Below are 23,526 nucleotides of genomic sequence, written 5' to 3' on the forward strand. Positions count from 1 at the left end.
ATTACTGCAGCTGTTGCCACTTCTATTGCTGATGCTAACTCTACTTCTACTGCTACTACTAGCAGTCCACTGCATGGCAAATCTACTACTACTACTTCTATTGCTGCTACTGCTACTACTACTACTGGCCCTCTGCAGGGAATATATGGGGCTACTACTCCTGCTGCTGCAGCCACTTCTCCTGCTGCTACTAGCACTACTATTACTACTAGCCCAGTGCATGGCAAATACTACTTCTATTACCACTACTGCTGCTACTTCTACTGCTGCTGCTACCTCCGTTCCCCGGCCTAGGCGGGCGGCGGGGCCCTGCCGGGACGGGCGGGCCGCTGGGCTGACGGTAAGGCCCAAGCGCCTGCTCAGCTGCGCCTCAAGAGGCAGCCCGCGACCCCGCCGGCATCTACTGCCAAACCAGCCTAGAAGGGCCCGATCTCGCCGCGATCGCGGAGGCTAAGCAGGGTCGGGCCTGGTTAGAACTTGGATGGGAGACCTCTAGGGAAGACCGGGTGCTCTAGGCTTTCTGCCTCCCGCTCCGCCTTCTCCTTTTGTCGCTCGCGGCGTTCGCGGCTATCTCCGCCCCCGCCCGGCACAGCTGCAAGCCCCACCTCCTCAGGCCCCTCCCACCACAGCAAGCGTCTGATGGGGCGCTCCCCTCCTGCCTGAGCGGCCAGGCGGCCAGAAGGCGTCCCTGGAAGGCAGAGGCACACCAGACGCTCTGGGGGTGGCCTGCAGGGAACCAGACGTGGCCGCGGACCCGGGGGCCGTCCGTGCGGCCCGCGAGCCCCTCGACCTGCACCTGGCCGCCCCCACTGCAGCCCAGCCCCGGCGCCGCCACCTGTCTGCCGGGGTGGCTCTCCACAGCTCCAGACGGAAAAAGCCGCCCCTCCGCCGCATCGCCATGGCCGGGGGCGGGAGCGGGATCGAGGGCCCAGGCCGCTTCCCCGGGCCTGCCGGCCACCTGGGGCGGGGTCCTGAGCTCGGACGGTGGCGTGGGGGCGGGGGTGACGTTGCTGGGTCTTAGGGGCCGTGCCAACTCAATGGTGGCTCCCAGTGGCTTCGGGCCAGCTTCTGTCGGGCAGGAGGGCCGGTCCGGTCTGCGTCTGAGCTGCGCCTAGCGCAGCGTGGGCGGGCAGGTGGGATGCCCCAGGGACCGCCGTCCCCGGGTCCGGAAGCCTCGTGGGCCACTTCCCCGGCAGCGGCCTGCGGGATCTGGGGCGTGGCGCCTAGCTCCGAAAAGTTTGCTGGCTCCCGCCCGCCCTGGGCTGGGTGGTCGCCAGCACCTCCGCCACCCCCAGGTGCCCGAGACCTCCGTTCCCCTGCCTAGGCGGGCGGCGGGGCCCTGCCGGGACGGGCGGGCCGCTGGGTTGACGGTAAGGCCCAAGCGCCTGCTGAGCTGCGCCTCAAGAGGCAGCCCGCGACCCCGCCGCCATCTACTGCCGAAGCAGCCTACAAGGGCCCGATCTCGCCGCGATCGCGGAAGCTAAGCAGGGTCGGGCCTGGTTAGAACTTGGATGGGAGACCTCTAGGGAAGACCGGGTGCTCTAGGCTTTCTGCCTCCCGCTCCGCCTTCTCCTTTTGTCGCTCGCGGCGTTCGCGGCTGTCTCCGCCCCCGCCCGGCACAGCTGCAAGCCCCACCTCCTCAGGCCCCTCCCACCACAGCAAGCGTCTGATGGGGCGCTCCCCGCCTGCCTGAGCGGCCAGGCGGCCAGAAGGCGTCCCTGGAAGGCAGAGGCACACCAGACGCTCCGGGGGTGGCCTGACGGGAACCAGACGTGGCCGCGGACCCGGGGGCCGTCCGTGCGGCCCGCGAGCCCCTCGACCTGCACCTGGCCGCCCCCACTGGAGCGCAGCCCCGGCGCCGCCACCTGTCTGCCGGGGTGGCTCTCCACAGCTCCAGACGGAAAAAGCCGCCCCTCCGCCGCATCGCCATGGCCGGGGGCGGGAGCGGGATCGAGGGCCCAGGCCGCTTCCCCGGGCCTGCCGGCCACCTGGGGCGGGGTCCTGAGCTCGGACGGTGGCGTGGGGGCGGGGGTGACGTTGCTGGGTCTTAGGGGCCGTGCCAACTCAATGGTGGCTCCCAGTGGCTTCGGGCCAGCTTCTGTCGGGCAGGAGGGCCGGTCCGGTCTGCGTCTGAGCTGCGCCTAGCACAGCGTGGGCGGGCAGGTGGGATGCCCCAGGGACCGCCGTCCCCGGGTCCGGAAGCCTCGTGGGCCACTTCCCCGGCAGCGGCCTGCGGGATCTGGGGCGTGGCGCCTAGCTCCGAAAAGTTTGCTGGCTCCCGCCCGCCCTGGGCTGGGTGGTCGCCAGCACCTCCGCCACCCCCAGGTGCCCGAGACCTCCGTTCCCCTGCCTAGGCGGGCGGCGGGGCCCTGCCGGGACGGGCGGGCCGCTGGGTTGACGGTAAGGCCCAAGCGCCTGCTGAGCTGCGCCTCAAGAGGCAGCCCGCGACCCCGCCGCCATCTACTGCCGAAGCAGCCTACAAGGGCCCGATCTCGCCGCGATCGCGGAAGCTAAGCAGGGTCGGGCCTGGTTAGAACTTGGATGGGAGACCTCTAGGGAAGACCGGGTGCTCTAGGCTTTCTGCCTCCCGCTCCGCCTTCTCCTTTTGTCGCTCGCGGCGTTCGCGGCTGTCTCCGCCCCCGCCCGGCACAGCTGCAAGCCCCACCTCCGCAGGCCCCTCCCACCACAGCAAGCGTCTGATGGGGCGCTCCCCGCCTGCCTGAGCGGCCAGGCGGCCAGAAGGCGTCCCTGGAAGGCAGAGGCACACCAGACGCTCCGGGGGTGGCCTGACGGGAACCAGACGTGGCCGCGGACCCGGGGGCCGTCCGTGCGGCCCGCGAGCCCCTCGACCTGCACCTGGCCGCCCCCACTGGAGCGCAGCCCCGGCGCCGCCACCTGTCTGCCGGGGTGGCTCTCCACAGCTCCAGACGGAAAAAGCCGCCCCTCCGCCGTTTCGCCATGGCCGGGGGCGGGAGCGGGATCGAGGGCCCAGGCCGCTTCCCCGGGCCTGCCGGCCACCTGGGGCGGGGTCCTGAGCTCGGACGGTGGCGTGGGGGCGAGGGTGGCGTTGCTGGGTCTTAGGGGCCGTGCCAACTCAATGGTGGCTCCCAGTGGCTTCGGGCCAGCTTCTGTCGGGCAGGAGGGCCGGTCCGGTCTGCGTCTGTGCTGCGCCAAGCGCAGCGTGGGCGGGTAGGTGGGATGCCCGAGGGCCCGCGGTCTCCGGGCCCGGAAGCCTCCTGGGCCACTTCCCCGGGAGCGGCCTGCGGGATCTGGGGCGTGGCGCCTAGCTCCGAAAAGTTTGCTGGCTCCCGCCCGCCCTGGGCTGGGTGGTCGCCAGCACCTCCGCCACCCCCAGGTGCCCGAGACCTCCGTTCCCCGGCCTAGGCGGGCGGCGGGGCCCTGCCGGGACGGGCGGGCCGCTGGGTTGACGGTGAGGCCCAAGCGCCTGCTGAGCTGCGACTCAAGAGGCAGCCCGCGACCCCGCCGCCATCTACTGCCGAAGCAGCCTAGAAGGGCCCGATCTCGCCGCGATCGCGGAAGCTAAGCAGGGTCGGGCCTGGTTAGAACTTGGATGGGAGACCTCTAGGGAAGACCGGGTGCTCTAGGCTTTCTGCCTCCCGCTCCGCCTTCTCCTTTTGTCGCTCGCGGCGTTCGCGGCTATCTCCGCCCCCGCCCGGCACAGCTGCAAGCCCCACCTCCTCAGGCCCCTCCCACCACAGCAAGCGTCTGATGGGGCGCTCCCCGCCTGCCTGAGCGGCCAGGCGGCCAGAAGGCGTCCCTGGAAGGCAGAGGCACACCAGACGCTCCGGGGGTGGCCTGACGGGAACCAGACGTGGCCGCGGACCCGGGGGCCGTCCGTGCCGCCCGCGAGCCCCTCGACCTGCACCTGGCCGCCCCCACTGGAGCGCAGCCCCGGCGCCGCCACCTGTCTGCCGGGGTGGCTCTCCACAGCTCCAGACGGAAAAAGCCGCCCCTCCGCCGCATCGCCATGGCCGGGGGCGGGAGCGGGATCGAGGGCCCAGGCCGCTTCCCCGGGCCTGCCGGCCACCTGGGGCGGGGTCCTGAGCTCGGACGGTGGCGTGGGGGCGGGGGTGACGTTGCTGGGTCTTAGGGGCCGTGCCAACTCAATGGTGGCTCCCAGTGGCTTCGGGCCAGCTTCTGTCGGGCAGGAGGGCCGGTCCGGTCTGCGTCTGAGCTGCGCCTAGCACAGCGTGGGCGGGCAGGTGGGATGCCCCAGGGACCGCCGTCCCCGGGTCCGGAAGCCTCGTGGGCCACTTCCCCGGCAGCGGCCTGCGGGATCTGGGGCGTGGCGCCTAGCTCCGAAAAGTTTGCTGGCTCCCGCCCGCCCTGGGCTGGGTGGTCGCCAGCACCTCCGCCACCCCCAGGTGCCCGAGACCTCCGTTCCCCTGCCTAGGCGGGCGGCGGGGCCCTGCCGGGACGGGCGGGCCGCTGGGTTGACGGTAAGGCCCAAGCGCCTGCTGAGCTGCGCCTCAAGAGGCAGCCCGCGACCCCGCCGCCATCTACTGCCGAAGCAGCCTACAAGGGCCCGATCTCGCCGCGATCGCGGAAGCTAAGCAGGGTCGGGCCTGGTTAGAACTTGGATGGGAGACCTCTAGGGAAGACCGGGTGCTCTAGGCTTTCTGCCTCCCGCTCCGCCTTCTCCTTTTGTCGCTCGCGGCGTTCGCGGCTGTCTCCGCCCCCGCCCGGCACAGCTGCAAGCCCCACCTCCGCAGGCCCCTCCCACCACAGCAAGCGTCTGATGGGGCGCTCCCCGCCTGCCTGAGCGGCCAGGCGGCCAGAAGGCGTCCCCGGAAGGCAGAGGCACACCAGACGCTCCGGGGGTGGCCTGACGGGAACCAGACGTGGCCGCGGACCCGGGGGCCGTCCGTGCGGCCCGCGAGCCCCTCGACCTGCACCTGGCCGCCCCCACTGGAGCGCAGCCCCGGCGCCGCCACCTGTCTGCCGGGGTGGCTCTCCACAGCTCCAGACGGAAAAAGCCGCCCCTCCGCCGCATCGCCATGGCCGGGGGCGGGAGCGGGATCGAGGGCCCAGGCCGCTTCCCCGGGCCTGCCGGCCACCTGGGGCGGGGTTCTGAGCTCGGACGGTGGCGTGGGGGCAAGGGTGGCGTTGCTGGGTCTGAGGGGCTTTACCAACACCATGCTGGCTCCCACTGGCTTCGGGCCACCTGCTGTCGGGCAGGAGGGCCGGCCCGGTCTGCGCTTGGGCTTCGCCTAACGCAGCGTGGGCCGGCTACTGCTATTGCTCTTGCTGATTCTTCTACTTCTATTTCTGGCCCTCTGCAGGTCAAATATGCTGCCACTATTACTGCTGCTGATGCCACTTCTACTGCTGTTTCTACCACTACTACTACTACTACTACTACTTGCCCAGTGCATGGCAAAGACTACTACTATTACCACCACTGCTGCCATTACTACTACTGCTGCTACTACTACTGCTGCTGCTACTTGTAGAGGTGCTGCTGCTACTACTACTACTACTAGCCCAGTGCATGGCAAATATTAACACTACTACTACTGCTGCTGCTTCTACTATTGCTACTACTACTGCTACTACTAGTAGTCCAGTGCATGGCCAATCCTACTACTATTACTACAACAGCTACTGCTGCTAATAGTAATGTTACTACTACTGCTAATGCTAGTAATCTAGTATATGGCAAATACTACTACTATTACTACTAGTGCTGCTGCTGCTACTTCCGCTACTACAACTATCAATACTACTAGCCCAGCGCATGGCAAATAGACTACTATTATTGCTGTTCCTGCTACTTCTACTACTATTCCTGGCCCACTGCAAGTCCAATATGCTGCTCCAATTACTCCTGCTGCTGCCACTTCTACTGCTATTGCTACCACTATTACTACTCCTACTAGCCCAATGCATGGCAAATACTACTACTACTGCTGCTGCTTGTACAAATGCTACTACTACTGCTACTACTAGTAGTCCAGTGCATTGAAAATACTACTACTACTCCTGATGCTGCTACTACTTCTACTACTAGTATCAATACTACTAGCCCTGTGTATGGCAAATCTACTACTACTACTGCTATGGCTGCTACTTCTATTATTTCTACTGGCCCACTGCAGGACAAATCTGCTGGTACTATTACTGCAGCTGTTGCCACTTCTATTGCTGATGCTAACTCTACTTCTACTGCTACTACTAGCAGTCCACTGCATGGCAAATCTACTACTACTACTTCTATTGCTGCTACTGCTACTACTACTACTGGCCCTCTGCAGGGAATATATGGGGCTACTACTCCTGCTGCTGCAGCCACTTCTCCTGCTGCTACTAGCACTACTATTACTACTAGCCCAGTGCATGGCAAATACTACTTCTATTACCACTACTGCTGCTACTTCTACTGCTGCTGCTACCTCCGTTCCCCGGCCTAGGCGGGCGGCGGGGCCCTGCCGGGACGGGCGGGCCGCTGGGCTGACGGTAAGGCCCAAGCGCCTGCTCAGCTGCGCCTCAAGAGGCAGCCCGCGACCCCGCCGGCATCTACTGCCAAACCAGCCTAGAAGGGCCCGATCTCGCCGCGATCGCGGAGGCTAAGCAGGGTCGGGCCTGGTTAGAACTTGGATGGGAGACCTCTAGGGAAGACCGGGTGCTCTAGGCTTTCTGCCTCCCGCTCCGCCTTCTCCTTTTGTCGCTCGCGGCGTTCGCGGCTATCTCCGCCCCCGCCCGGCACAGCTGCAAGCCCCACCTCCGCAGGCCCCTCCCACCACAGCAAGCGTCTGATGGGGCGCTCCCCGCCTGCCTGAGCGGCCAGGCGGCCAGAAGGCGTCCCTGGAAGGCAGAGGCACACCAGACGCTCTGGGGGTGGCCTGACGGGAACCAGACGTGGCCGCGGACCCGGGGGCCGTCCGTGCGGCCCGCGAGCCCCTCGACCTGCACCTGGCCGCCCCCACTGGAGCGCAGCCCCGGCGCCGCCACCTGTCTGCCGGGGTGGCTCTCCACAGCTCCATACGGAAAAAGCCGCCCCTCCGCCGTTTCGCCATGGCCGGGGGCGGGAGCGGGATCGAGGGCCCAGGCCGCTTCCCCGGGCCTGCCGGCCACCTGGGGCGGGGTCCTGAGCTCGGACGGTGGCGTGGGGGCGAGGGTGGCGTTGCTGGGTCTTAGGGGCCGTGCCAACTCAATGGTGGCTCCCAGTGGCTTCGGGCCAGCTTCTGTCGGGCAGGAGGGCCGGTCCGGTCTGCGTCTGTGCTGCGCCAAGCGCAGCGTGGGCGGGCAGGTGGGATGCCCGAGGGCCCGCGGTCTCCGGGCCCGGAAGCCTCCTGGGCCACTTCCCCGGGAGCGGCCTGCGGGATCTGGGGCGTGGCGCCTAGCTCCGAAAAGTTTGCTGGCTCCCGCCCGCCCTGGGCTGGGTGGTCGCCAGCACCTCCGCCACCCCCAGGTGCCCGAGACCTCCGTTCCCCGGCCTAGGCGGGCGGCGGGGCCCTGCCGGGACGGGCGGGCCGCTGGGTTGACGGTGAGGCCCAAGCGCCTGCTGAGCTGCGCCTCAAGAGGCAGCCCGCGACCCCGCCGCCATCTACTGCCGAAGCAGCCTAGAAGGGCCCGATCTCGCCGCGATCGCGGAAGCTAAGCAGGGTCGGGCCTGGTTAGAACTTGGATGGGAGACCTCTAGGGAAGACCGGGTGCTCTAGGCTTTCTGCCTCCCGCTCCGCCTTCTCCTTTTGTCGCTTGAGGCGTTCGCGGCTATCTCCACCCCCGCCCGGCACAGCTGCAAGCCCCACCTCCGCAGGCCCCTCCCACCACAGCAAGCGTCTGATGGGGCGCTCCCCGCCTGCCTGAGCGGCCAGGCGGCCAGAAGGCGTCCCCGGAAGGCAGAGGCACACCAGACGCTCCGGGGGTGGCCTGACGGGAACCAGACGTGGCCGCGGACCCGGGGGCCGTCCGTGCGGCCCGCGAGCCCCTCGACCTGCACCTGGCCGCCCCCACTGGAGCGCAGCCCCGGCGCCGCCACCTGTCTGCCGGGGTGGCTCTCCACAGCTCCAGACGGAAAAAGCCGCCCCTCCGCCGCATCGCCATGGCCGGGGGCGGGAGCGGGATCGAGGGCCCAGGCCGCTTCCCCGGGCCTGCCGGCCACCTGGGGCGGGGTTCTGAGCTCGGACGGTGGCGTGGGGGCGAGGGTGGCGTTGCTGGGTCTAAGGGGCTTTACCAACACCATGCTGGCTCCCACTGGCTTCGGGCCACCTGCTGTCGGGCAGGAGGGCCGGCCCGGTCTGCGCTTGGGCTTCGCCTAACGCAGCGTGGGCCGGCTACTGCTATTGCTCTTGCTGATTCTTCTACTTCTATTTCTGGCCCTCTGCAGGTCAAATATGCTGCCACTATTACTGCTGCTGATGCCACTTCTACTGCTGTTTCTACCACTACTACTACTACTACTACTACTTGCCCAGTGCATGGCAAAGACTACTACTATTACCACCACTGCTGCCATTACTACTACTGCTGCTACTACTACTGCTGCTGCTACTTGTAGAGGTGCTGCTGCTACTACTACTACTACTAGCCCAGTGCATGGCAAATATTAACACTACTACTACTGCTGCTGCTTCTACTATTGCTACTACTACTGCTACTACTAGTAGTCCAGTGCATGGCCAATCCTACTACTATTACTACAACAGCTACTGCTGCTAATAGTAATGTTACTACTACTGCTAATGCTAGTAATCTAGTATATGGCAAATACTACTACTATTACTACTAGTGCTGCTGCTGCTACTTCCGCTACTACAACTATCAATACTACTAGCCCAGCGCATGGCAAATAGACTACTATTATTGCTGTTCCTGCTACTTCTACTACTATTCCTGGCCCACTGCAAGTCCAATATGCTGCTCCAATTACTCCTGCTGCTGCCACTTCTACTGCTATTGCTACCACTATTACTACTCCTACTAGCCCAATGCATGGCAAATACTACTACTACTGCTGCTGCTTGTACAAATGCTACTACTACTGCTACTACTAGTAGTCCAGTGCATTGAAAATACTACTACTACTCCTGATGCTGCTACTACTTCTACTACTAGTATCAATACTACTAGCCCTGTGTATGGCAAATCTACTACTACTACTGCTATGGCTGCTACTTCTATTATTACTACTGGCCCACTGCAGGACAAATCTGCTGGTACTATTACTGCAGCTGTTGCCACTTCTATTGCTGATGCTAACTCTACTTCTACTGCTACTACTAGCAGTCCACTGCATGGCAAATCTACTACTACTACTTCTATTGCTGCTACTGCTACTACTACTACTGGCCCTCTGCAGGGAATATATGGGGCTACTACTCCTGCTGCTGCAGCCACTTCTCCTGCTGCTACTAGCACTACTATTACTACTAGCCCAGTGCATGGCAAATACTACTTCTATTACCACTACTGCTGCTACTTCTACTGCTGCTGCTACCTCCGTTCCCCGGCCTAGGCGGGCGGCGGGGCCCTGCCGGGACGGGCGGGCCGCTGGGCTGACGGTAAGGCCCAAGCGCCTGCTCAGCTGCGCCTCAAGAGGCAGCCCGCGACCCCGCCGGCATCTACTGCCAAACCAGCCTAGAAGGGCCCGATCTCGCCGCGATCGCGGAAGCTAAGCAGGGTCGGGCCTGGTTAGAACTTGGATGGGAGACCTCTAGGGAAGACCGGGTGCTCTAGGCTTTCTGCCTCCCGCTCCGCCTTCTCCTTTTGTCGCTCGCGGCGTTCGCGGCTATCTCCGCCCCCGCCCGGCACAGCTGCAAGCCCCACCTCCGCAGGCCCCTCCCACCACAGCAAGCGTCTGATGGGGCGCTCCCCTCCTGCCTGAGCGGCCAGGCGGCCAGAAGGCGTCCCCGGAAGGCAGAGGCACACCAGACGCTCCGGGGGTGGCCTGACGGGAACCAGACGTGGCCGCGGACCCGGGGGCCGTCCGTGCGGCCCGCGAGCCCCTCGACCTGCACCTGGCCGCCCCCACTGCAGCCCAGCCCCGGCGCCGCCACCTGTCTGCCGGGGTGGCTCTCCACAGCTCCATACGGAAAAAGCCGCCCCTCCGCCGTTTCGCCATGGCCGGGGGCGGGAGCGGGATCGAGGGCCCAGGCCGCTTCCCCGGGCCTGCCGGCCACCTGGGGCGGGGTCCTGAGCTCGGACGGTGGCGTGGGGGCGGGGGTGACGTTGCTGGGTCTTAGGGGCCGTGCCAACTCAATGGTGGCTCCCAGTGGCTTCGGGCCAGCTTCTGTCGGGCAGGAGGGACGGTCCGGTCTGCGTCTGAGCTGCGCCTAGCGCAGCGTGGGCGGGCAGGTGGGAAGCCCAAGGGCCCGCCGTCTCCGGGCGCGGAAGCCTCGTGGGCCACTTCCCCGGGAGCGGCCTACGGGATCTGGGGAGGGGCGCCAAGCGCCGAAAAGTTTGCTGGCTCCCGCCCGCCCTGGGCTGGGTGGTCGCCAGCACCTCCGCCACCCCCAGGTGCCCGTGACCTCCGTTCCCCGGCCTAGGCGGGCGGCGGGGCCCTGACGGGACGGGCGGGCCGCTGGGTTGACGGTAAGGCCCAAGCGCCCGCTGAGCTGCGCCTCAAGAGGCAGCCCGCGACCCCGCCGCCATCTACTGCCGAAGCAGCCTACAAGGGCCCGATCTCGCCGCGATCGCGGAAGCTAAGCAGGGTCGGGCCTGGTTAGAACTTGGATGGGAGACCTCTAGGGAAGACCGGGTGCTCTAGGCTTTCTGCCTCCCGCTCCGCCTTCTCCTTTTGTCGCTCGCGGCGTTCGCGGCTGTCTCCGCCCCCGCCCGGCACAGCTGCAAGCCCCACCTCCTCAGGCCCCTCCCACCACAGCAAGCGTCTGATGGGGCGCTCCCCGCCTGCCTGAGCGGCCAGGCGGCCAGAAGGCGTCCCTGGAAGGCAGAGGCACACCAGACGCTCCGGGGGTGGCCTGACGGGAACCAGACGTGGCCGCGGACCCGGGGGCCGTCCGTGCGGCCCGCGAGCCCCTCGACCTGCACCTGGCCGCCCCCACTGGAGCGCAGCCCCGGCGCCGCCACCTGTCTGCCGGGGTGGCTCTCCACAGCTCCAGACGGAAAAAGCCGCCCCTCCGCCGCATCGCCATGGCCGGGGGCGGGAGCGGGATCGAGGGCCCAGGCCGCTTCCCCGGGCCTGCCGGCCACCTGGGGCGGGGTCCTGAGCTCGGACGGTGGCGTGGGGGCGGGGGTGACGTTGCTGGGTCTTAGGGGCCGTGCCAACTCAATGGTGGCTCCCAGTGGCTTCGGGCCAGCTTCTGTCGGGCAGGAGGGCCGGTCCGGTCTGCGTCTGAGCTGCGCCTAGCACAGCGTGGGCGGGCAGGTGGGATGCCCCAGGGACCGCCGTCCCCGGGTCCGGAAGCCTCGTGGGCCACTTCCCCGGCAGCGGCCTGCGGGATCTGGGGCGTGGCGCCTAGCTCCGAAAAGTTTGCTGGCTCCCGCCCGCCCTGGGCTGGGTGGTCGCCAGCACCTCCGCCACCCCCAGGTGCCCGAGACCTCCGTTCCCCTGCCTAGGCGGGCGGCGGGGCCCTGCCGGGACGGGCGGGCCGCTGGGTTGACGGTAAGGCCCAAGCGCCTGCTGAGCTGCGCCTCAAGAGGCAGCCCGCGACCCCGCCGCCATCTACTGCCGAAGCAGCCTACAAGGGCCCGATCTCGCCGCGATCGCGGAAGCTAAGCAGGGTCGGGCCTGGTTAGAACTTGGATGGGAGACCTCTAGGGAAGACCGGGTGCTCTAGGCTTTCTGCCTCCCGCTCCGCCTTCTCCTTTTGTCGCTCGCGGCGTTCGCGGCTGTCTCCGCCCCCGCCCGGCACAGCTGCAAGCCCCACCTCCGCAGGCCCCTCCCACCACAGCAAGCGTCTGATGGGGCGCTCCCCGCCTGCCTGAGCGGCCAGGCGGCCAGAAGGCGTCCCTGGAAGGCAGAGGCACACCAGACGCTCCGGGGGTGGCCTGACGGGAACCAGACGTGGCCGCGGACCCGGGGGCCGTCCGTGCGGCCCGCGAGCCCCTCGACCTGCACCTGGCCGCCCCCACTGGAGCGCAGCCCCGGCGCCGCCACCTGTCTGCCGGGGTGGCTCTCCACAGCTCCAGACGGAAAAAGCCGCCCCTCCGCCGTTTCGCCATGGCCGGGGGCGGGAGCGGGATCGAGGGCCCAGGCCGCTTCCCCGGGCCTGCCGGCCACCTGGGGCGGGGTCCTGAGCTCGGACGGTGGCGTGGGGGCGAGGGTGGCGTTGCTGGGTCTTAGGGGCCGTGCCAACTCAATGGTGGCTCCCAGTGGCTTCGGGCCAGCTTCTGTCGGGCAGGAGGGCCGGTCCGGTCTGCGTCTGTGCTGCGCCAAGCGCAGCGTGGGCGGGTAGGTGGGATGCCCGAGGGCCCGCGGTCTCCGGGCCCGGAAGCCTCCTGGGCCACTTCCCCGGGAGCGGCCTGCGGGATCTGGGGCGTGGCGCCTAGCTCCGAAAAGTTTGCTGGCTCCCGCCCGCCCTGGGCTGGGTGGTCGCCAGCACCTCCGCCACCCCCAGGTGCCCGAGACCTCCGTTCCCCGGCCTAGGCGGGCGGCGGGGCCCTGCCGGGACGGGCGGGCCGCTGGGTTGACGGTGAGGCCCAAGCGCCTGCTGAGCTGCGACTCAAGAGGCAGCCCGCGACCCCGCCGCCATCTACTGCCGAAGCAGCCTAGAAGGGCCCGATCTCGCCGCGATCGCGGAAGCTAAGCAGGGTCGGGCCTGGTTAGAACTTGGATGGGAGACCTCTAGGGAAGACCGGGTGCTCTAGGCTTTCTGCCTCCCGCTCCGCCTTCTCCTTTTGTCGCTCGCGGCGTTCGCGGCTATCTCCGCCCCCGCCCGGCACAGCTGCAAGCCCCACCTCCTCAGGCCCCTCCCACCACAGCAAGCGTCTGATGGGGCGCTCCCCGCCTGCCTGAGCGGCCAGGCGGCCAGAAGGCGTCCCTGGAAGGCAGAGGCACACCAGACGCTCCGGGGGTGGCCTGACGGGAACCAGACGTGGCCGCGGACCCGGGGGCCGTCCGTGCCGCCCGCGAGCCCCTCGACCTGCACCTGGCCGCCCCCACTGGAGCGCAGCCCCGGCGCCGCCACCTGTCTGCCGGGGTGGCTCTCCACAGCTCCAGACGGAAAAAGCCGCCCCTCCGCCGCATCGCCATGGCCGGGGGCGGGAGCGGGATCGAGGGCCCAGGCCGCTTCCCCGGGCCTGCCGGCCACCTGGGGCGGGGTCCTGAGCTCGGACGGTGGCGTGGGGGCGGGGGTGACGTTGCTGGGTCTTAGGGGCCGTGCCAACTCAATGGTGGCTCCCAGTGGCTTCGGGCCAGCTTCTGTCGGGCAGGAGGGCCGGTCCGGTCTGCGTCTGAGCTGCGCCTAGCACAGCGTGGGCGGGCAGGTGGGATGCCCCAGGGACCGCCGTCCCCGGGTCCGGAAGCCTCGTGGGCCACTTCCCCGGCAGCGGCCTGCGGGATCTGGGGCGTGGCGCCTAGCTCCGAAAAGTTTGCTGGCTCCCGCCCGCCCTGGGCTGGGTGGTCGCCAGCACCTCCGCCACCCCCAGGTGCCCGAGACCTCCGTTCCCCTGCCTAGGCGGGCGGCGGGGCCCTGCCGGGACGGGCGGGCCGCTGGGTTGACGGTAAGGCCCAAGCGCCTGCTGAGCTGCGCCTCAAGAGGCAGCCCGCGACCCCGCCGCCATCTACTGCCGAAGCAGCCTACAAGGGCCCGATCTCGCCGCGATCGCGGAAGCTAAGCAGGGTCGGGCCTGGTTAGAACTTGGATGGGAGACCTCTAGGGAAGACCGGGTGCTCTAGGCTTTCTGCCTCCCGCTCCGCCTTCTCCTTTTGTCGCTCGCGGCGTTCGCGGCTGTCTCCGCCCCCGCCCGGCACAGCTGCAAGCCCCACCTCCGCAGGCCCCTCCCACCACAGCAAGCGTCTGATGGGGCGCTCCCCGCCTGCCTGAGCGGCCAGGCGGCCAGAAGGCGTCCCCGGAAGGCAGAGGCACACCAGACGCTCCGGGGGTGGCCTGACGGGAACCAGACGTGGCCGCGGACCCGGGGGCCGTCCGTGCGGCCCGCGAGCCCCTCGACCTGCACCTGGCCGCCCCCACTGGAGCGCAGCCCCGGCGCCGCCACCTGTCTGCCGGGGTGGCTCTCCACAGCTCCAGACGGAAAAAGCCGCCCCTCCGCCGCATCGCCATGGCCGGGGGCGGGAGCGGGATCGAGGGCCCAGGCCGCTTCCCCGGGCCTGCCGGCCACCTGGGGCGGGGTTCTGAGCTCGGACGGTGGCGTGGGGGCAAGGGTGGCGTTGCTGGGTCTGAGGGGCTTTACCAACACCATGCTGGCTCCCACTGGCTTTGGGCCACCTGCTGTCGGGCAGGAGGGCCGGCCCGGTCTGCGCTTGGGCTTCGCCTAACGCAGCGTGGGCCGGCTACTGCTATTGCTCTTGCTGATTCTTCTACTTCTATTTCTGGCCCTCTGCAGGTCAAATATGCTGCCACTATTACTGCTGCTGATGCCACTTCTACTGCTGTTTCTACCACTACTACTACTACTACTACTACTTGCCCAGTGCATGGCAAAGACTACTACTATTACCACCACTGCTGCCATTACTACTACTGCTGCTACTACTACTGCTGCTGCTACTTGTAGAGGTGCTGCTGCTACTACTACTACTACTAGCCCAGTGCATGGCAAATATTAACACTACTACTACTGCTGCTGCTTCTACTATTGCTACTACTACTGCTACTACTAGTAGTCCAGTGCATGGCCAATCCTACTACTATTACTACAACAGCTACTGCTGCTAATAGTAATGTTACTACTACTGCTAATGCTAGTAATCTAGTATATGGCAAATACTACTACTATTACTACTAGTGCTGCTGCTGCTACTTCCGCTACTACAACTATCAATACTACTAGCCCAGCGCATGGCAAATAGACTACTATTATTGCTGTTCCTGCTACTTCTACTACTATTCCTGGCCCACTGCAAGTCCAATATGCTGCTCCAATTACTCCTGCTGCTGCCACTTCTACTGCTATTGCTACCACTATTACTACTCCTACTAGCCCAATGCATGGCAAATACTACTACTACTGCTGCTGCTTGTACAAATGCTACTACTACTGCTACTACTAGTAGTCCAGTGCATTGAAAATACTACTACTACTCCTGATGCTGCTACTACTTCTACTACTAGTATCAATACTACTAGCCCTGTGTATGGCAAATCTACTACTACTACTGCTATGGCTGCTACTTCTATTATTTCTACTGGCCCACTGCAGGACAAATCTGCTGGTACTATTACTGCAGCTGTTGCCACTTCTATTGCTGATGCTAACTCTACTTCTACTGCTACTACTAGCAGTCCACTGCATGGCAAATCTACTACTACTACTTCTATTGCTGCTACTGCTACTACTACTACTGGCCCTCTGCAGGGAATATATGGGGCTACTACTCCTGCTGCTGCAGCCACTTCTCCTGCTGCTACTAGCACTACTATTACTACTAGCCCAGTGCATGGCAAATACTACTTCTATTACCACTACTGCTGCTACTTCTACTGCTGCTGCTACCTCCGTTCCCCGGCCTAGGCGGGCGGCGGGGCCCTGCCGGGACGGGCGGGCCGCTGGGCTGACGGTAAGGCCCAAGCGCCTGCTCAGCTGCGCCTCAAGAGGCAGCCCGCGACCCCGCCGGCATCTACTGCCAAACCAGCCTAGAAGGGCCCGATCTCGCCGCGATCGCGGAGGCTAAGCAGGGTCGGGCCTGGTTAGAACTTGGATGGGAGACCTCTAGGGAAGACCGGGTGCTCTAGGCTTTCTGCCTCCCGCTCCGCCTTCTCCTTTTGTCGCTCGCGGCGTTCGCGGCTATCTCCGCCCCCGCCCGGCACAGCTGCAAGCCCCACCTCCGCAGGCCCCTCCCACCACAGCAAGCGTCTGATGGGGCGCTCCCCGCCTGCCTGAGCGGCCAGGCGGCCAGAAGGCGTCCCTGGAAGGCAGAGGCACACCAGACGCTCTGGGGGTGGCCTGACGGGAACCAGACGTGGCCGCGGACCCGGGGGCCGTCCGTGCGGCCCGCGAGCCCCTCGACCTGCACCTGGCCGCCCCCACTGGAGCGCAGCCCCGGCGCCGCCACCTGTCTGCCGGGGTGGCTCTCCACAGCTCCATACGGAAAAAGCCGCCCCTCCGCCGTTTCGCCATGGCCGGGGGCGGGAGCGGGATCGAGGGCCCAGGCCGCTTCCCCGGGCCTGCCGGCCACCTGGGGCGGGGTCCTGAGCTCGGACGGTGGCGTGGGGGCGAGGGTGGCGTTGCTGGGTCTTAGGGGCCGTGCCAACTCAATGGTGGCTCCCAGTGGCTTCGGGCCAGCTTCTGTCGGGCAGGAGGGCCGGTCCGGTCTGCGTCTGTGCTGCGCCAAGCGCAGCGTGGGCGGGCAGGTGGGATGCCCGAGGGCCCGCGGTCTCCGGGCCCGGAAGCCTCCTGGGCCACTTCCCCGGGAGCGGCCTGCGGGATCTGGGGCGTGGCGCCTAGCTCCGAAAAGTTTGCTGGCTCCCGCCCGCCCTGGGCTGGGTGGTCGCCAGCACCTCCGCCACCCCCAGGTGCCCGAGACCTCCGTTCCCCGGCCTAGGCGGGCGGCGGGGCCCTGCCGGGACGGGCGGGCCGCTGGGTTGACGGTGAGGCCCAAGCGCCTGCTGAGCTGCGCCTCAAGAGGCAGCCCGCGACCCCGCCGCCATCTACTGCCGAAGCAGCCTAGAAGGGCCCGATCTCGCCGCGATCGCGGAAGCTAAGCAGGGTCGGGCCTGGTTAGAACTTGGATGGGAGACCTCTAGGGAAGACCGGGTGCTCTAGGCTTTCTGCCTCCCGCTCCGCCTTCTCCTTTTGTCGCTTGAGGCGTTCGCGGCTATCTCCACCCCCGCCCGGCACAGCTGCAAGCCCCACCTCCGCAGGCCCCTCCCACCACAGCAAGCGTCTGATGGGGCGCTCCCCGCCTGCCTGAGCGGCCAGGCGGCCAGAAGGCGTCCCCGGAAGGCAGAGGCACACCAGACGCTCCGGGGGTGGCCTGACGGGAACCAGACGTGGCCGCGGACCCGGGGGCCGTCCGTGCGGCCCGCGAGCCCCTCGACCTGCACCTGGCCGCCCCCACTGGAGCGCAGCCCCGGCGCCGCCACCTGTCTGCCGGGGTGGCTCTCCACAGCTCCAGACGGAAAAAGCCGCCCCTCCGCCGCATCGCCATGGCCGGGGGCGGGAGCGGGATCGAGGGCCCAGGCCGCTTCCCCGGGCCTGCCGGCCACCTGGGGCGGGGTTCTGAGCTCGGACGGTGGCGTGGGGGCGAGGGTGGCGTTGCTGGGTCTAAGGGGCTTTACCAACACCATGCTGGCTCCCACTGGCTTCGGGCCACCTGCTGTCGGGCAGGAGGGCCGGCCCGGTCTGCGCTTGGGCTTCGCCTAACGCAGCGTGGGCCGGCTACTGCTATTGCTCTTGCTGATTCTTCTACTTCTATTTCTGGCCCTCTGCAGGTCAAATATGCTGCCACTATTACTGCTGCTGATGCCACTTCTACTGCTGTTTCTACCACTACTACTACTACTACTACTACTTGCCCAGTGCATGGCAAAGACTACTACTATTACCACCACTGCTGCCATTACTACTACTGCTGCTACTACTACTGCTGCTGCTACTTGTAGAGGTGCTGCTGCTACTACTACTACTACTAGCCCAGTGCATGGCAAATATTAACACTACTACTACTGCTGCTGCTTCTACTATTGCTACTACTACTGCTACTACTAGTAGTCCAGTGCATGGCCAATCCTACTACTATTACTACAACAGCTACTGCTGCTAATAGTAATGTTACTACTACTGCTAATGCTAGTAATCTAGTATATGGCAAATACTACTACTATTACTACTAGTGCTGCTGCTGCTACTTCCGCTACTACAACTATCAATACTACTAGCCCAGCGCATGGCAAATAGACTACTATTATTGCTGTTCCTGCTACTTCTACTACTATTCCTGGCCCACTGCAAGTCCAATATGCTGCTCCAATTACTCCTGCTGCTGCCACTTCTACTGCTATTGCTACCACTATTACTACTCCTACTAGCCCAATGCATGGCAAATACTACTACTACTGCTGCTGCTTGTACAAATGCTACTACTACTGCTACTACTAGTAGTCCAGTGCATTGAAAATACTACTACTACTCCTGATGCTGCTACTACTTCTACTACTAGTATCAATACTACTAGCCCTGTGTATGGCAAATCTACTACTACTACTGCTATGGCTGCTACTTCTATTATTTCTACTGGCCCACTGCAGGACAAATCTGCTGGTACTATTACTGCAGCTGTTGCCACTTCTATTGCTGATGCTAACTCTACTTCTACTGCTACTACTAGCAGTCCACTGCATGGCAAATCTACTACTACTACTTCTATTGCTGCTACTGCTACTACTACTACTGGCCCTCTGCAGGGAATATATGGGGCTACTACTCCTGCTGCTGCAGCCACTTCTCCTGCTGCTACTAGCACTACTATTACTACTAGCCCAGTGCATGGCAAATACTACTTCTATTACCACTACTGCTGCTACTTCTACTGCTGCTGCTACCTCCGTTCCCCGGCCTAGGCGGGCGGCGGGGCCCTGCCGGGACGGGCGGGCCGCTGGGCTGACGGTAAGGCCCAAGCGCCTGCTCAGCTGCGCCTCAAGAGGCAGCCCGCGACCCCGCCGGCATCTACTGCCAAACCAGCCTAGAAGGGCCCGATCTCGCCGCGATCGCGGAAGCTAAGCAGGGTCGGGCCTGGTTAGAACTTGGATGGGAGACCTCTAGGGAAGACCGGGTGCTCTAGGCTTTCTGCCTCCCGCTCCGCCTTCTCCTTTGTCGTCGTTCGCGGCTATCTCCGCCCCCGCCCGGCACAGCTGCAAGCCCCACCTCCGCAGGCCCCTCCCACCACAGCAAGCGTCTGATGGGGCGCTCCCCTCCTGCCTGAGCGGCCAGGCGGCCAGAAGGCGTCCCCGGAAGGCAGAGGCACACCAGACGCTCCGGGGGTGGCCTGCAGGGAACCAGACGTGGCCGCGGACCCGGGGGCCGTCCGTGCGGCCCGCGAGCCCCTCGACCTGCACCTGGCCGCCCCCACTGCAGCCCAGCCCCGGCGCCGCCACCTGTCTGCCGGGGTGGCTCTCCACAGCTCCATACGGAAAAAGCCGCCCCTCCGCCGTTTCGCCATGGCCGGGGGCGGGAGCGGGATCGAGGGCCCAGGCCGCTTCCCCGGGCCTGCCGGCCACCTGGGGCGGGGTCCTGAGCTCGGACGGTGGCGTGGGGGCGGGGGTGACGTTGCTGGGTCTTAGGGGCCGTGCCAACTCAATGGTGGCTCCCAGTGGCTTCGGGCCAGCTTCTGTCGGGCAGGAGGGACGGTCCGGTCTGCGTCTGAGCTGCGCCTAGCGCAGCGTGGGCGGGCAGGTGGGAAGCCCAAGGGCCCGCCGTCTCCGGGCGCGGAAGCCTCGTGGGCCACTTCCCCGGGAGCGGCCTACGGGATCTGGGGAGGGGCGCCAAGCGCCGAAAAGTTTGCTGGCTCCCGCCCGCCCTGGGCTGGGTGGTCGCCAGCACCTCCGCCACCCCCAGGTGCCCGTGACCTCCGTTCCCCGGCCTAGGCGGGCGGCGGGGCCCTGACGGGACGGGCGGGCCGCTGGGTTGACGGTAAGGCCCAAGCGCCCGCTGAGCTGCGCCTCAAGAGGCAGCCCGCGACCCCGCCGCCATCTACTGCCGAAGCAGCCTACAAGGGCCCGATCTCGCCGCGATCGCGGAAGCTAAGCAGGGTCGGGCCTGGTTAGAACTTGGATGGGAGACCTCTAGGGAAGACCGGGTGCTCTAGGCTTCCTGCCTCCCGCTCCGCCTTCTCCTTTTGTCGCTCGCGGCGTTCGCGGCTATCTCCGCCCCCGCCCCGCACAGCTGCAAGCCCCACCTCCGCAGGCCCCTCCCACCACAGCAAGCGTCTGATGGGGCGCTCCCCGCCTGCCTGAGCGGCCAGGCGGCCAGAAGGCGTCCCCGGAAGGCAGAGGCACACCAGACGCTCCGGGGGTGGCCTGACGGGAACCAGACGTGGCCGCGGACCCGGGGGCCGTCCGTGCGGCCCGCGAGCCCCTCGACCTGCACCTGGCCGCCCCCACTGGAGCCCAGCCCCGGCGCCGCCACCTGTCTGCCGGGGTGGCTCTCCACAGCTCCAGACGGAAAAAGCCGCCCCTCCGCCGCATCGCCATGGCCGGGGGCGGGAGCGGGATCGAGGGCCCAGGCCGCTTCCCCGGGCCTGCCGGCCACCTGGGGCGGGGTTCTGAGCTCGGACGGTGGCGTGGGGGCAAGGGTGGCGTTGCTGGGTCTAAGGGGCTTTACCAACACCATGCTGGCTCCCACTGGCTTCGGGCCACCTGCTGTCGGGCAGGAGGGCCGGCCCGGTCTGCGCTTGGGCTTCGCCTAACGCAGCGTGGGCCGGCTACTGCTATTGCTCTTGCTGATTCTTCTACTTCTATTTCTGGCCCTCTGCAGGTCAAATATGCTGCCACTATTACTGCTGCTGATGCCACTTCTACTGCTGTTTCTACCACTACTACTACCTACTACTACTTGCCCAGTGCATGGCAAAGACTACTACTATTACCACCACTGCTGCCATTACTACTACTGCTGCTACTACTACTGCTGCTGCTACTTGTAGAGGTGCTGCTGCTACTACTACTACTACTAGCCCAGTGCATGGCAAATATTAACACTACTACTACTGCTGCTGCTTCTACTATTGCTACTACTACTGCTACTACTAGTAGTCCAGTGCATGGCCAATCCTACTACTATTACTACAACAGCTACTGCTGCTAATAGTAATGTTACTACTACTGCTAATGCTAGTAATCTAGTATATGGCAAATACTACTACTATTACTACTAGTGCTGCTGCTGCTACTTCCGCTACTACAACTATCAATACTACTAGCCCAGCGCATGGCAAATAGACTACTATTATTGCTGTTCCTGCTACTTCTACTACTATTCCTGGCCCACTGCAAGTCCAATATGCTGCTCCAATTACTCCTGCTGCTGCCACTTCTACTGCTATTGCTACCACTATTACTACTCCTACTAGCCCAATGCATGGCAAATACTACTACTACTGCTGCTGCTTGTACAAATGCTACTACTACTGCTACTACTAGTAGTCCAGTGCATTGAAAATACTACTACTACTCCTGATGCTGCTACTACTTCTACTACTAGTATCAATACTACTAGCCCTGTGTATGGCAAATCTACTACTACTACTGCTATGGCTGCTACTTCTATTATTACTACTGGCCCACTGCAGGACAAATCTGCTGGTACTATTACTGCAGCTGTTGCCACTTCTATTGCTGATGCTAACTCTACTTCTACTGCTACTACTAGCAGTCCACTGCATGGCAAATCTACTACTACTACTTCTATTGCTGCTACTGCTACTACTACTACTGGCCCTCTGCAGGGAATATATGGGGCTACTACTCCTGCTGCTGCAGCCACTTCTCCTGCTGCTACTAGCACTACTATTACTACTAGCCCAGTGCATGGCAAATACTACTTCTATTACCACTACTGCTGCTACTTCTACTGCTGCTGCTACCTCCGTTCCCCGGCCTAGGCGGGCGGCGGGGCCCTGCCGGGACGGGCGGGCCGCTGGGCTGACGGTAAGGCCCAAGCGCCTGCTCAGCTGCGCCTCAAGAGGCAGCCCGCGACCCCGCCGGCATCTACTGCCAAACCAGCCTAGAAGGGCCCGATCTCGCCGCGATCGCGGAAGCTAAGCAGGGTCGGGCCTGGTTAGAACTTGGATGGGAGACCTCTAGGGAAGACCGGGTGCTCTAGGCTTTCTGCCTCCCGCTCCGCCTTCTCCTTTTGTCGCTCGCGGCGTTCGCGGCTATCTCCGCCCCCGCCCGGCACAGCTGCAAGCCCCACCTCCGCAGGCCCCTCCCACCACAGCAAGCGTCTGATGGGGCGCTCCCCTCCTGCCTGAGCGGCCAGGCGGCCAGAAGGCGTCCCCGGAAGGCAGAGGCACACCAGACGCTCCGGGGGTGGCCTGCAGGGAACCAGACGTGGCCGCGGACCCGGGGGCCGTCCGTGCGGCCCGCGAGCCCCTCGACCTGCACCTGGCCGCCCCCACTGCAGCCCAGCCCCGGCGCCGCCACCTGTCTGCCGGGGTGGCTCTCCACAGCTCCATACGGAAAAAGCCGCCCCTCCGCCGTTTCGCCATGGCCGGGGGCGGGAGCGGGATCGAGGGCCCAGGCCGCTTCCCCGGGCCTGCCGGCCACCTGGGGCGGGGTCCTGAGCTCGGACGGTGGCGTGGGGGCGGGGGTGACGTTGCTGGGTCTTAGGGGCCGTGCCAACTCAATGGTGGCTCCCAGTGGCTTCGGGCCAGCTTCTGTCGGGCAGGAGGGACGGTCCGGTCTGCGTCTGAGCTGCGCCTAGCGCAGCGTGGGCGGGCAGGTGGGAAGCCCAAGGGCCCGCCGTCTCCGGGCGCGGAAGCCTCGTGGGCCACTTCCCCGGGAGCGGCCTACGGGATCTGGGGAGGGGCGCCAAGCGCCGAAAAGTTTGCTGGCTCCCGCCCGCCCTGGGCTGGGTGGTCGCCAGCACCTCCGCCACCCCCAGGTGCCCGTGACCTCCGTTCCCCGGCCTAGGCGGGCGGCGGGGCCCTGACGGGACGGGCGGGCCGCTGGGTTGACGGTAAGGCCCAAGCGCCCGCTGAGCTGCGCCTCAAGAGGCAGCCCGCGACCCCGCCGCCATCTACTGCCGAAGCAGCCTACAAGGGCCCGATCTCGCCGCGATCGCGGAAGCTAAGCAGGGTCGGGCCTGGTTAGAACTTGGATGGGAGACCTCTAGGGAAGACCGGGTGCTCTAGGCTTCCTGCCTCCCGCTCCGCCTTCTCCTTTTGTCGCTCGCGGCGTTCGCGGCTATCTCCGCCCCCGCCCCGCACAGCTGCAAGCCCCACCTCCGCAGGCCCCTCCCACCACAGCAAGCGTCTGATGGGGCGCTCCCCGCCTGCCTGAGCGGCCAGGCGGCCAGAAGGCGTCCCCGGAAGGCAGAGGCACACCAGACGCTCCGGGGGTGGCCTGACGGGAACCAGACGTGGCCGCGGACCCGGGGGCCGTCCGTGCGGCCCGCGAGCCCCTCGACCTGCACCTGGCCGCCCCCACTGGAGCCCAGCCCCGGCGCCGCCACCTGTCTGCCGGGGTGGCTCTCCACAGCTCCAGACGGAAAAAGCCGCCCCTCCGCCGCATCGCCATGGCCGGGGGCGGGAGCGGGATCGAGGGCCCAGGCCGCTTCCCCGGGCCTGCCGGCCACCTGGGGCGGGGTTCTGAGCTCGGACGGTGGCGTGGGGGCAAGGGTGGCGTTGCTGGGTCTAAGGGGCTTTACCAACACCATGCTGGCTCCCACTGGCTTCGGGCCACCTGCTGTCGGGCAGGAGGGCCGGCC

The sequence above is a fragment of the Lagenorhynchus albirostris genome, chromosome 16 (genome assembly GCF_949774975.1).
Source record: "Lagenorhynchus albirostris chromosome 16, mLagAlb1.1, whole genome shotgun sequence".
Taxonomy (NCBI): Eukaryota; Metazoa; Chordata; class Mammalia; order Artiodactyla; family Delphinidae; genus Lagenorhynchus; species Lagenorhynchus albirostris.